The 11,910-nt window shown below is 43.8% G+C and overlaps 1 long non-coding RNA gene across 1 annotated transcript; it reads right to left on the reverse strand.

Moving 5' to 3' along the window:
• Positions 1-7,077: 7,077 nt before the first annotated feature.
• LOC118564915 lies at positions 7,078-7,886 on the reverse strand. The gene is made up of 3 exons (XR_004932085.1): positions 7,844-7,886; positions 7,405-7,681; positions 7,078-7,116 (listed from the first exon to the last, which is right to left on the reverse strand). It is a non-coding gene; the product is annotated as an uncharacterized LOC118564915 (long non-coding RNA).
• Between the last annotated feature and the right edge of the window lie 4,024 nt (positions 7,887-11,910).

The raw sequence follows: 11,910 nt of genomic DNA on the forward strand, positions 1-11,910 counted from the left end.
AGTAATTGATTGGATTCATCAGGATTTATGGACAAATAGACTGTCATCAGCATAACAGTGGAAATTAATCCTATGCTGTCTGATAATTTTGCCAATCGGAAGCATATATTTAGTAAAGAGAATTGGTCCAAGGACTTAACCCTGTGGTACTCCACAAGTGACCCTAGAGTTTGAAGAAGATTTATTATTAACATGAACAAATTGGAATCTGTCTGACGGATAGGATTTAAACCAGCCTAATGGATTTCCCCTTATCCCTACAGTATGCTCAAGTCTTTGTAGGAGAATATTGTGATCAACTGTATCAAATGCAGCACTAAGATCTAACAGAACAAGTATAGACATTATCTGAGGCCATGTGAATATCATTAGTGACCTTCACCAGAGCTGTTTCAGTCCTATGATGAGCTCTGAAGTCTGACTGAAACTCTTCAAATAGGTCATTATTTTGTAAATGTTCACATAGTTGATTAGCAACTACTTTCTCAAGAATTTTAGATAGGAAAAGAAGATTAGATATGGGTCTGTAATTTATTAACTCATCTTGATTAAGAGAAGGTTTCTTAAGTAAAGCTTTAATAACAGCTACTTTAAAAGCCTGTGGTACACATCCATTTACTACGGATAGATTAATCATGTCTAAAATAGAGTCACTGATCTCCTTAAACAACTTGGTTGGGATTGGGTCTAACATACAGGTGGAAGGTATAGATTAAGCTAATATTTCAGATAACTCAGTAACCTCTACTGCTTCTAAACAGTTCAGACACTGCGCAGGTTCTAAAGATTCCTCCAACACTGCCTAACTTACTGAGGACGAGGTAATCATGTTTTGGAGGATGCCAATTATTCCATTATTTAATGCAATCAATTTTATTAATGAGGAATCTCATAAAGTCATTACTGCTAAGAGCTAAGGGAATGGATGGATCAGCGGAGCTGTGACTGAGTAAGTTTGGCAACTGTACTGAAGAGAAATCTAGGATTATTTTTATTCTCCTCAATCAATGATGAAAAACATCTAACTCTGTGAAGGGTCTTTTTATGCAACAGTAGACTGTTTTTCTTTAAAGGTTTACATTTACCAGACTGTCTTACCCCCTTTTTAATAATTTTCTTATTAAGAAATTTAGAATGACTACTGAAGTGTGTTGTGCTGGGAATGGAGTTGATGCTCCTTCATCACCCAGTCTTCTCCTTGGCTTCTCTGTCCCTTCCTGTGTCCATCCTTCTAATGAACAGCAGTTGTCTTAAAACTCATTCTCTGTCCTTTGTCTCTGTAGCAAACTGCTCCCTCTAATGTGTTCTCTGTGGAGAAGGCAGAAAAGTTTCCAAGTATCTTTGAAGCCATTATATAATTGTATCTAATTTAAAACATTGGCCATGCATTTTCCATCTGCAGTGTTGTCATGGTTTAGTTTTGGTCTGGCTTTTTCTCTGTTATTTTTCATTTCCTCCTCCTGTCACTCAGCTCACCCTCCACTCCGTCAGCAATCAGTCTCACCTGTTAGGCCCTAATCAGTCTGAACTCATTCCACCTGCCAGCCTCCCTACATAAGCTCCCTTCAGTTTGCTCCTGGTCGCCGGCTCGTATTCAGTCAATCCAACACCTCGCCTGTCAGTTCCAATCCTCGTCCTTCACGTCTTGCTCCCCGTCTGTTCAGTTATGTACCTGTTTGCTGCACTGCTGGATTCTGCTCCTTCGTCTCCGTCTTCATGTTCTCTGGTCTACACTCCTGGTTCTGCAGCAGCCCAGCTCTTCCGAATCCTGACAATAGTCTCTGCTCCGTTCCTGTCAGCCAGCTCCTGTACCCTTCAACACCCGTCCGGTAACTGACTGTGGTTCTCATCGTCCATCATCCTCTGTTTGCAGTAAACTCTCAAGATCAGCTCTGTGTGTGTGTGCTGTGTCTGGGTTCATCCAAAGACAAATCATGACAGTGTAGCTTAAATTAGTCCAAACAAAATTAAAATAAAACAATTACTGTCATGGTTTTCAGGTGACGAGCCCACATGCAGATACGATCGGGAAGCAAAGCACAGTTTAAAAAGATGTTTATTTAGGAAAAAGGCAGATATCAAGGACGGGACTAGGGGCAACTCGGCAGGGTCAGAACGTCACGGCTGGAGAGACTGCAAGGAGAAGAAGAGTAAATGACTTTGGAAGTTGAACCAGGAGAACTACTAGAAACTGCGCTGCTTACCATAAAGCGGGCGGACCTAACCGGGGAGAAGTAGCGCCGAGGGAACTCTGTGATCCTACCCTGTTGGTGTTTGCCGTCTAGTGGCTGAGGGCGGCAGATGTTACTGGTGAGGGATCCAGAGCGAGCCTCCTCGGAAGTGGGTGACAGATGGATTGACCAGAGTGTGGGGAGAACCAGCAGAATCCGGGAAGGGGAATCTCAGGCCCCGCTGGGTAACATCCAGGGAGTATGAGGGGTGAGCCAGAGCAAAATCTGAGCGAGAGGATTCTGAAGGTCTAGTTCTTCGGACAAGACGTCAAGACAGGTGAGTGCATCCAAGCACCAAAAACTGTGACGAAAACAGGGAGATCCAAAATTAGTTCAAAGTTCAAAGACGAAAAAACTCGCAAGCAGGTTTCCAAGAGTTGGGACTGAGGCCACGTCGTACCACGACTGGTTAAGGCTCTGGCGTCTTCCATCTGACAGCGCTCAGCTTAAGAAGCCAGAGGAAGCCGCCTGCAACGAGCTGCAGGTGTGGGTCATGCCCCCTCAGCCAACTAGACACACCTGAGGAGTAGAGTTAGAGCAGGACAACACAGAGAACCCTGACAATTACAAATAATAATTATTAGAGATACAGTAGTTATTTCATTTACTTGTGTATGTAACAAAAAATTTAAAGAAAAAAGCTTTTGTGATTAAACCCATAACCCCGTCAGTTTACTTATTTGTTGGATGTCAAACCCACATTTGTCTTATCTTAAACATACTGATTGTCAAAGCTCTGAGAACCAAATGTTTTCTATACAATAAACAAACACAATCCCTCCTATTAATTAAGTCTCCCCTTTTGTGTTTCATTTGATTTACTGGACTTTAAATAGGAATTGTCCTAGTTAGGCCTAATTCAAAAATGTATCTAAATCTTTCAGATACTTTACCAGGCGAACTTTGGGAAGTGTGTGAATGCAGGAAGTACCATCTGCAGCATTTATAAACACTTTGGGTTTGTGGCATCTAGCATTCTAACATCAATAACAAAACATAATTTACTCACACAGACAAACAGCTGTAAGAGATAATCAACCCATGTTTAACATACTGACCCACAAGATAGAACAAACATGTAACAAGCAAACACAAGCCTTATTTTCCTAATTCTCATTTACACAGACATGTGATTCATTTTCTAAGGTTGTCAAAATGATCCCCAATAATTCAACCCATCTTGCAGTTTGTCTGATTGACCATCTAATAGCTCAGTCATACAGCTTTCATCTCACATGCTCCATCCACACTGATCAGATTCACTACACCACACTCAAGTTTGTTGATCCAGGAATTGCTGAATTGACTGACTTGTTGGGTTGAGTAGTTGTCTTGCAATCAGAAGGTTGCGGGTTTGATTCCAGCTTCCCCTTGTCACATGCCGATGTGCCCTTGGGCAAGGCACTTAAGCCCAAGTTGCCTATTGAGCTGCATATCGGTGTATGAATTTGTGCGCGTTAGTGAGAGCGACTGGGTGAATGTGGCTATAGTGTACAGCGCTTTGGGTGGTCAGCATGACTGAAAAAGGGCTATATAAGTTCAGTCCATTTACTTTCTTTTTGTAAAGGATCAGGACAAGGGACCCAGTACTCAGCCAGACAAGCACAGGTTCTGAAAAAGGCTCTTTATTAACAGAATTTAAAAACGAGCTGAAAACCCAAAATGACTGTCGAGCCAAAAACAAACGGCAGCAAAACAATCAGACCAGAGCCAATGAATGGCAAGCTAAAAAACAAGAATGGGGTCAGGCAAACGCTAAATCACAGGACAGATAAGGTCAGGCAACAGGCAGACAGTCTGAAACAGGCAGGAACAAAAACAAGTAGTAAACTGGTCTGGCTGGCTCAGATCCTCAGGGACAAACGGGGTCAAACAGACAAAAAACAGGAACAGGGTTATGATATACAGACAGACAGACAGACAGATATCTTTGTCATTTTGTTTGCACAAAGTGCGTACAGAACAAAATTTTGTTTGCATACAGCTTGAAAAGAATCACTCTAGAAATCACTCTACAAAATCACAATAGATTGCACTATTTTTCAGGATAAAGATGCAGCAGCAATTTATGTAAACAATTGAGATGAAAAACAATGTAACACTGTAGGCAATAGTCTATTTTTTGTGGCTTCAGCATTTCAGAGTCCATTTTGTGGCTTCATCAGTTCAGCAGCATGAAGCATATGTGCAAATGTGTAAATGTGCAGTTATGCGAGTGTGGTGCAGAGTATGGAGATAAATTTCTGCCAAAACGTTGCACACAAAAAAAAGTTTTGCACACAAACAAAACTTGTTTGCACACAAAAAGATATGTTTCACACAAAAAAATTGTTTTGCAAACTGTTCGCCAACCTTGCACTCAAAATATCATTTATAAATTTTCTTCGAGCACAAAACGGTCTCTGCTCGCACAAAACAGCCTCTGCTCGAGTACGAAACAATCCCACTACCGCTGCGGTAAATTTGTGCCAAAAGTCACGTGATGCATTGAGTTGTTGTTGTTGTTGTTCAGACTTCCCGACAGCAGGGGGCGCACCCGAAAGAAACTGAAATGCGCCGGTTTGGCTGAAGAAGAAAAACGTGACATCACAGCTAACAGCATTAGCACCCCACAGGTAACTTTCAAAGCTTTCCCGGTGAAAAAGTAATAGCTCACTATGGTGATAGATCATGTAAGATTTCAGTTAAAGGCCCTGTTTTGTTACAGTAAGGGACCATGTTACTTTTTAGAGCAAATAACATGAAAGCTAGCCTTAGGTTGAACGCCATGCTAAAACAACTTTTGCTTTGTAATGCAGCCGCTGTGGTTGGCTTCTGCTTTTACTGTGCTGTGTCAAATAAATAGTACCTGAGTGGATACCCAGATAAATGCATTGTTAACAGATTATCATGTGGTTTGTGTGTTGTTTTCAAATGACTGTCTATTGTTCTTATTGGTGTAAATCTAAATTGGTGTTTGGATTTGGTAATTTATCCTAAAACTGTCAAACCAATGCATGTATGCTTATGTGCAAAACGAATTCTTAATGAATTTAAAATAATTGCAACGAGTGGATATTGATTATATGAAAATTGGTAAGGAAATTAATTAAAAATTGCGTTTTCTAACATAAATATGAATGTTACAAGTAAAGCATGTAGCAGCAGATCTAGATTATATCTCACTACCTGTTGTTGAGAATTAAAAATATATCTTAGTTGGGATTACTGAGGAAAGCAGAGGGGGGTCTGTCCTTTCCTGCTTCAGCGTAAGATAAACATGGAGTTTTATTGCCCTGAGGGGGTGGTCAGCAGGAGAGGGGGTCAGTCATCCCCCCTCTGAGCTTGCAGGAGGAGTTTTAAAGTTGATAAAAGGAATGTCTTGGTAAAACTTACTTCAGACAGACAGATTTATCCACCGCGGTGAGAACATCTTGTAAATGGTATGTACTCTGTCTCCATATTTAATTTCAATGAATTAAATATGTATTTAAACCGTTCTACCTCTGATCAATGATTCCTTATTTTATTGTCAAATCTTAAACCGGGGTAAAAATGGGCCTTTAGTAGCGAAGCAGGATTAGGCCAATAATAAAATATCACACTTTCTAACTCCTTAATTTCTTCAAAGTAAAAATGAGGTCATCTGTGCCCAATTGCAAATATGTGTTGTGCACTTAATTAAATTGGTTTGGCCATGGCAAAAACCACAGCTGGAATTAGCCACATGAGCAGATATTTTCTTGAAAAGTTTGTTTTCATCGAAGTGGTGATTTATTTTTTTCTTTAACAGTATTATCCTTTACATAACAATAACACATATCTGTTTTCCAGCACCCACTGATGAGGTGAAGGCCATCAAAGTTCTGGGCTGGATGGAAGGCTCCTACATAAACTCTGGGTGTCTACCAGGTCGACTTCCATCACGAGACTACCAAGACTTGAACAATTCAGGATTGGATGGAATCTTTAAACACACGAGGAGTCGGGCTTGTTAAAAAATAACTTAATATGTAACCGTTTTAGTTCCCAGTATTAACTACTTTGATCAGTAACTGTTGCAGCATGTCCTTCATAGCTCTTAGTGGAGCCGTTTAGGCTAAAACAAAAAAAAGTTAGGAAAAAAAGGCCAGGTTTGAGATTGTTCTAAATTTCCTGACAGTCTTACATGCAGAAATTGTTTTTCATAGTCCTATTTTTGGCTTCATCCATTTCATCAGCCAGTTTTTTTTTAATACAGCCCGTTTTATTGTTAATACATGGATTGTTTACTGGGAAAAACCTGGAGAATTAATGGAGTTCTTTCAGTCTTAATTTCAACAATAAAAGCAATCCTTGTTAGAAAAGGTGTATTCACTTTGATTAATATTGGTAAGAATTGGAAATGAAGAGTTTATCAAAGGGTATGTTTATTATGCAATGTGGAAAATAAAGGACTGTTTAATTGTCTCACAATGTTTGCATCCTCAGTTTTAGTAAAAAAAGGGGTCATGTGCCCCTTTTTTTTCAATAACCTCAGCATTTTCAAAAGGTTTATACAGTACCTTACACATTTACTATCACAATCCTAGCAATTCTACATTTTTATTCAGTGAATACACTAACTTAGTTACATTTTCCTGGCTAGATTTTATTACTTGAAAACCTTTTGCAACAATGGTAACCAAAATAAGATTAAACTCGTAAAGTGTTGGTCATACTGGACAGTAGCAACATATATATATATATATATATATATATATATATATATATCTGAACCGTGTGATTCAGAATGTCCCAGTGCATCCATGGCTGCCCTCAGTGCTACCAGTTGTTCGGGGCTCAACACATTGCCAGTTTCAGGAATAGTGACCCCACAGTGTGGGTCATCCAGCAGTCCACTGTCAATATGAGGCAGGCAGAGTCCCTGCAAGAAAGATGGAGATATATAGAGAGTAAAAAAGAGGCCATGATTCTGTTGCTACAACTTACTGAATATAATTTAATTCATGGAGCTAAGGATTGAAAAAAAGACTCCAAAATCCATTAATTATTTTAATAATAAACACATTTCAAAGAAAACAGTTTCAATGCCACCTCTCTGATGTATTCAATGTTTTGTTGTATTGGAATGATCAGATAAATTCATTTCTGGTTTGAAATATATGCATTGTGAGAAACTGTATAATAGCACGCACAAAAAAATCCTTCTTACCTCTGTGATTTCTGGTTCTACCACAGCATGCTGGATGCTTCCCATCTTCCATAACTGACTGAGTGTCAGATTCCTCTCAGTTCTGAGTGAATGGTCATCTCAGCCACTGCTGATGGTGTGAAAACTTAGTTGTAGTCTTGGGATAAATAAATAGTGACAACAGAAGTTATCTAACATGTTTGACAGCTCAAACAAACTGTTGTCCTCTCCTGAGTGCAGCACATTGTTGTATATGTTTGTTCCTGCGCACCACACGTCTCTCCAAACACGTTGAATTCTGAAAGGAGAGTTAAATCATGGTTTAAATACGTTATTTTTCAAAAGTCCGTTACACAGCATTTTTAGATCAGAGATAAAACTAAACAGTGCCTTTAACTGAAATCTTACATGATCTATCAGTGAGCTATTACTTTTTCACCGGGAAAGCTTTGAAAGTTACCTGTGGGGTGCTAATGCTGTTAGCTGTGATGTCACGTTTTTCTTTTTTAGCCAAACCGGCGCGTTTCAGTTTCTTTCGGGTGCGCCCCCTGCTGTCGGGAAGTCTGAACAACAACTCAATGCATCACGTGACTTTTGGCTCAAATTTACCGCAGCGGTAGTGGGATTGTTTCGTACTCGAGCAGAGGCTGTTTTGTGCGAGCAGAGACCGTTTTGTGCTCGAGGAAAATTTATAAATGATATTTTGAGTGCAAGGTTGGCGAACAGTTTGCAAAACAATTTTTTTGTGTGAAACATATCTTTTTGTGTGCAAAACAAGTTTTATTTGTGTGCAAAACTTTTTTTTGTGTGCAACGTTTTGGCAGAAATTTGTCTCCATAGCAGAGTCCATTTTGGGTTTCAGCTGTTCACAGTCCATTTAGTGGCTTCAGCAGTCCAGCATTTTGCAGTCCAGCATTCTGAAGCATATGTGCAGATGTGTGAATGTGCAGTTATGTGAATGTGGTACAGAGTCCGTTTTTCGGCCTCGACAGCCCAGAGTCACTAGCAGTTCAACAGTCTATTGGCAACAGGGAAAAAACTTTTGCTGAACCTGGAGGATCTACAGTGGATGCTGCGGACCCTCTTCCCAGAGGGCAGCAGGGAGAACAGTCCATGGTGGGGGTGTGAGGGGTCTCTGATGATGTTACGGGCTCGGGATACGCAGCGCTGAGATGAAATGTCTTTTATGGAGGGAAGAGGAGCCCCGATGATCCCTTCTGCTGTCCTCACCGCTCTCCTCACGTTCTTCCAGTCGGCGGCATTGCAGCCTCCACACCACACAGAGAGACAGCTTGTCAGAATGCTCTCTATTGTGCTTCTGTAGAAGGTCTTGAGGATGGGCGGGGGCAGGCGGGCTCTCCTCATCCTCCACAGAAATTACAGTCTTTTCTGCACCCTCTTCACCAGTGACGTGGTGTTCACAGATCAGGTGAGGTTGTCCGTGATGTGCACCCCCAGGAACTTGGTGCTGCTGACTACCTCCACAGCTGAGTTGTTGATGAGCAGTGGAGCGTGGTGAGGCTGGTTCTTCCTGAAGTCGACGATGATCTCCTTCGTCTTCTCCACGTTCAGGATCAGGCTGTTGTCTCTGCACCAGCCCACCAGTTGCTCCACCTCCTCTCTGTAGTCCTGGTCGTTGTCGTCTGTGATCAGGCCCACTACCGTTGTGTCGTCTGCAAACTTCACGATGTGATTGGTGGTGAACCTAGGGACGCAGTCGTGAGTCATCAGAGTGAACAGCAGGGGGCTCAGGACGCAGCCCTGAGGGGAGCCCGTGCTGAGGGTGATGACATCGGAGGTGTTCTGTCCGACCCGGACTGACTGAGGTCTGTTGGTGAGGAAGTCTAGCAGCCAGTTGCGAAGGGGTGTGCTGAAGCTCAGATGTTCCAGTTTTCCCACCAGGTGCTGTGGGATGATGGTGTTAAATGCTGAACTGAAGTCCAGGAACAGCATCCGCACGTGCGTGTTCTTCTCCTCCAGGTGTGCTAGGCTCAGATGAAGAGCAGAGGAGATGGCGTCCTCAATGGAGCGGTTCAGTCGGTAGGCAAACTGGAATGGGTCGAGTGTTGGGGGGAGACTGGAGACGATGTGTTCCTTCACCAGCCTTTCAAAGCACTTCATCATGATGGGAGTCAGTGCAACTGGCCGGTAGTCGTTGAAACAGGTGACTTGAGGTTTCTTTGGCACCGGAATGATGGAGGCAGACTTGAAGCATGCTGGCACTGTGGCTTGCTCCAGCGAGGTGTTAAAAATGTCTGTGAGGACACCAGCCAGCTGACCTGCACACTCCTTGAGCACCCGCCCAGGTATGTTGTCGGGGCCTGGGGCCTTCCGCGGGTTGACTCTCCTTAGAGTCCTCCACACGTCGGCGGTGTCAAGGCAGAGGACCTCCTCTTCCTGATGGGGGACAGCTTTCACTGCTGGAGTGCTGTTTAGTGCCTCAAACCTCCCAAAGAAGTTATTTAGTCCATTGAGAAAGTCAGCACCAACCTCACCCACCGGGGGGGAGGGCGTGTTGTAGTCAGTAATCACCCGTATGCCTTTCCACATGCTCCTGGTGTTGCCGGCGTCGTGAAAAAGCCCCTGGATTTTCTGACTGTGGTTCCGCTTTGCTAGCCTGATGGCACGGTTCAGGTTGGCTCTCGATGTCCTCAGGGCCTCCTTGTCACCAGACTTGAAGGCTGAGTTCCGTGCTTTTAGCGCTTGACGGACCTCCGCAGTAATCCAGGGTCGTTGATTGGCTCGGGTGATGATGGTCTTGGTGGTGCTGACGTCCTCAATGCATTTGTTTATGTAGGCTGACACAGTCATGGCGTATTCATCAATGTTGATCTTGTCCTCATAAGTTGCAGCAGCTTTGAACATGTTCCAGCCAAAGCACTCAAAACAGTCCTGGAGCGCCTCCATGGCTCCCTCAGTCCACACCCTCACCTGCCTCACTGTAGGTTTAGCTCTGATCAGCAGGGGCCTGTAGGCAGGAATCAGCATCACAGAGAGATGGTCTGAGGAGCCCAGGTGGGGGCGGGGGGCTGCTCTGAATGCGCCTTTTATGTTTGTGTAAACTAAGTCTAGAGTGTTCTCTCCCCAAGTTGCAAAATCCACACGTTGGTAGAAATGAGGGAGAACAGTTTTCATATTTGCCTGGTTAAAGTCCCCAGCAATAATGAAAACTCCATCTGTGTGTGCAGATTGCAGCTCAGAGATAGTCCGATAGAGAACAGTCATAGCCTCTTTTGTGTTTGCGCTGGGAGGCACGTAAACCGCTGTGATGATAACAACAGTGAACTCTCTAGGCAGATAAAAGGGTCTGCAGCTAATAATCATAAGCTCAATGTCCGGAGAGCAGAAACTTGTGACTAATCTAGCATTTTTACACCAGGTGTTGTTGATGTAAACGCAGAGTCCGCCTCCTCGCGTCTTACCGCAAAGTTCTTTGTCTCTGTCGGCATGGAAAGTAGAGAGCCCCTCCAGGCTAACGGCGTTGTCCGGGATTGATGAGGTCAGCCATGTCTCGGTCAGGATGAGCGCGCAGCAGTCTCTAAACTCCCTCTTTGCAGAGAGCTCCAGTTGTAAATGGTCCATTTTGTTGTCCAGTGAGCGAACGTTGGACAGCCAGATGGACGGGAGCGGCGGTCTGAATGGGTTCGCCTTTAGCTTCGCTGCTAAGCCTACTCAACAACCGTGCTTCTTTGGCAGGGTACACCGCTTCCGCGTCGCTCTCCACCGGCGTGAGCTGCTCGTCGAGGCCCCCGCTTCACAGGCCTCCGGGGCTGGTCTCCGTAAAGCGCCACAGCTACGCAAGCGGTCGAGCGTGGTGGTAGTTAAAAGTCCAAAAACACTACTTGATCGTAACTCCAGCAGGCGCTCGCGGTCAAGTACTGATCGACTGGGTAGATGAGTGGTTTCAAGCGAGTTTGGCGGAATGTTTTGTAAAAAATGCCGAGAGTTGGTCGGAGCTGTACGCAGCTGCTGCCTCACGGGGCGCCGCCGAAATTTGCTGCTATTTCAAACATCTGGCAACAGTTTGTACAGAACTGTGTGTGTCCTACAGTCCAGGGCAACATATTCCTGTTGATGAGCAGTAATTTCCATCAAAGGTTCGTTGTGCCTTTCTGGGCACTCGTTTGCCCCGTTTAGCTGCGGGTGAATCCTTGATTCCGTCCTCGGCTTCTTGTCTCACAGAGGGCCCTGCTGGAATAGGTTCTTGGGGATTTAGTTGAATGAAGCTGGTTTCTCGTCTCAGAGAGGGGCCTGCTGCCGCATTGGCTTCTTCAGGGCCTAGTCTGCGAAGCATGATGAGTTTCAGAACAGCCCAATCGTTTGATGTCAGCATGCCCAAGGAGTGGATAGTTTGCAGCGCGTCACCTTCATCATTCAATTGATAGAGGTACATTTCCCTGGATTTATATTTGAAGACGTACCCCCATTTACCGCGGGCTCCATAGGGCTCCAAAGACCATTGTTCTTGCAGACGCTGGCTAGGAGGCATCCGAGTTCTGCATAAAAACAGCGTAGCCTTGTGAGGGG

This window comes from Fundulus heteroclitus, chromosome 12 (genome assembly GCF_011125445.2).
Source record: "Fundulus heteroclitus isolate FHET01 chromosome 12, MU-UCD_Fhet_4.1, whole genome shotgun sequence".
Taxonomy (NCBI): Eukaryota; Metazoa; Chordata; class Actinopteri; order Cyprinodontiformes; family Fundulidae; genus Fundulus; species Fundulus heteroclitus.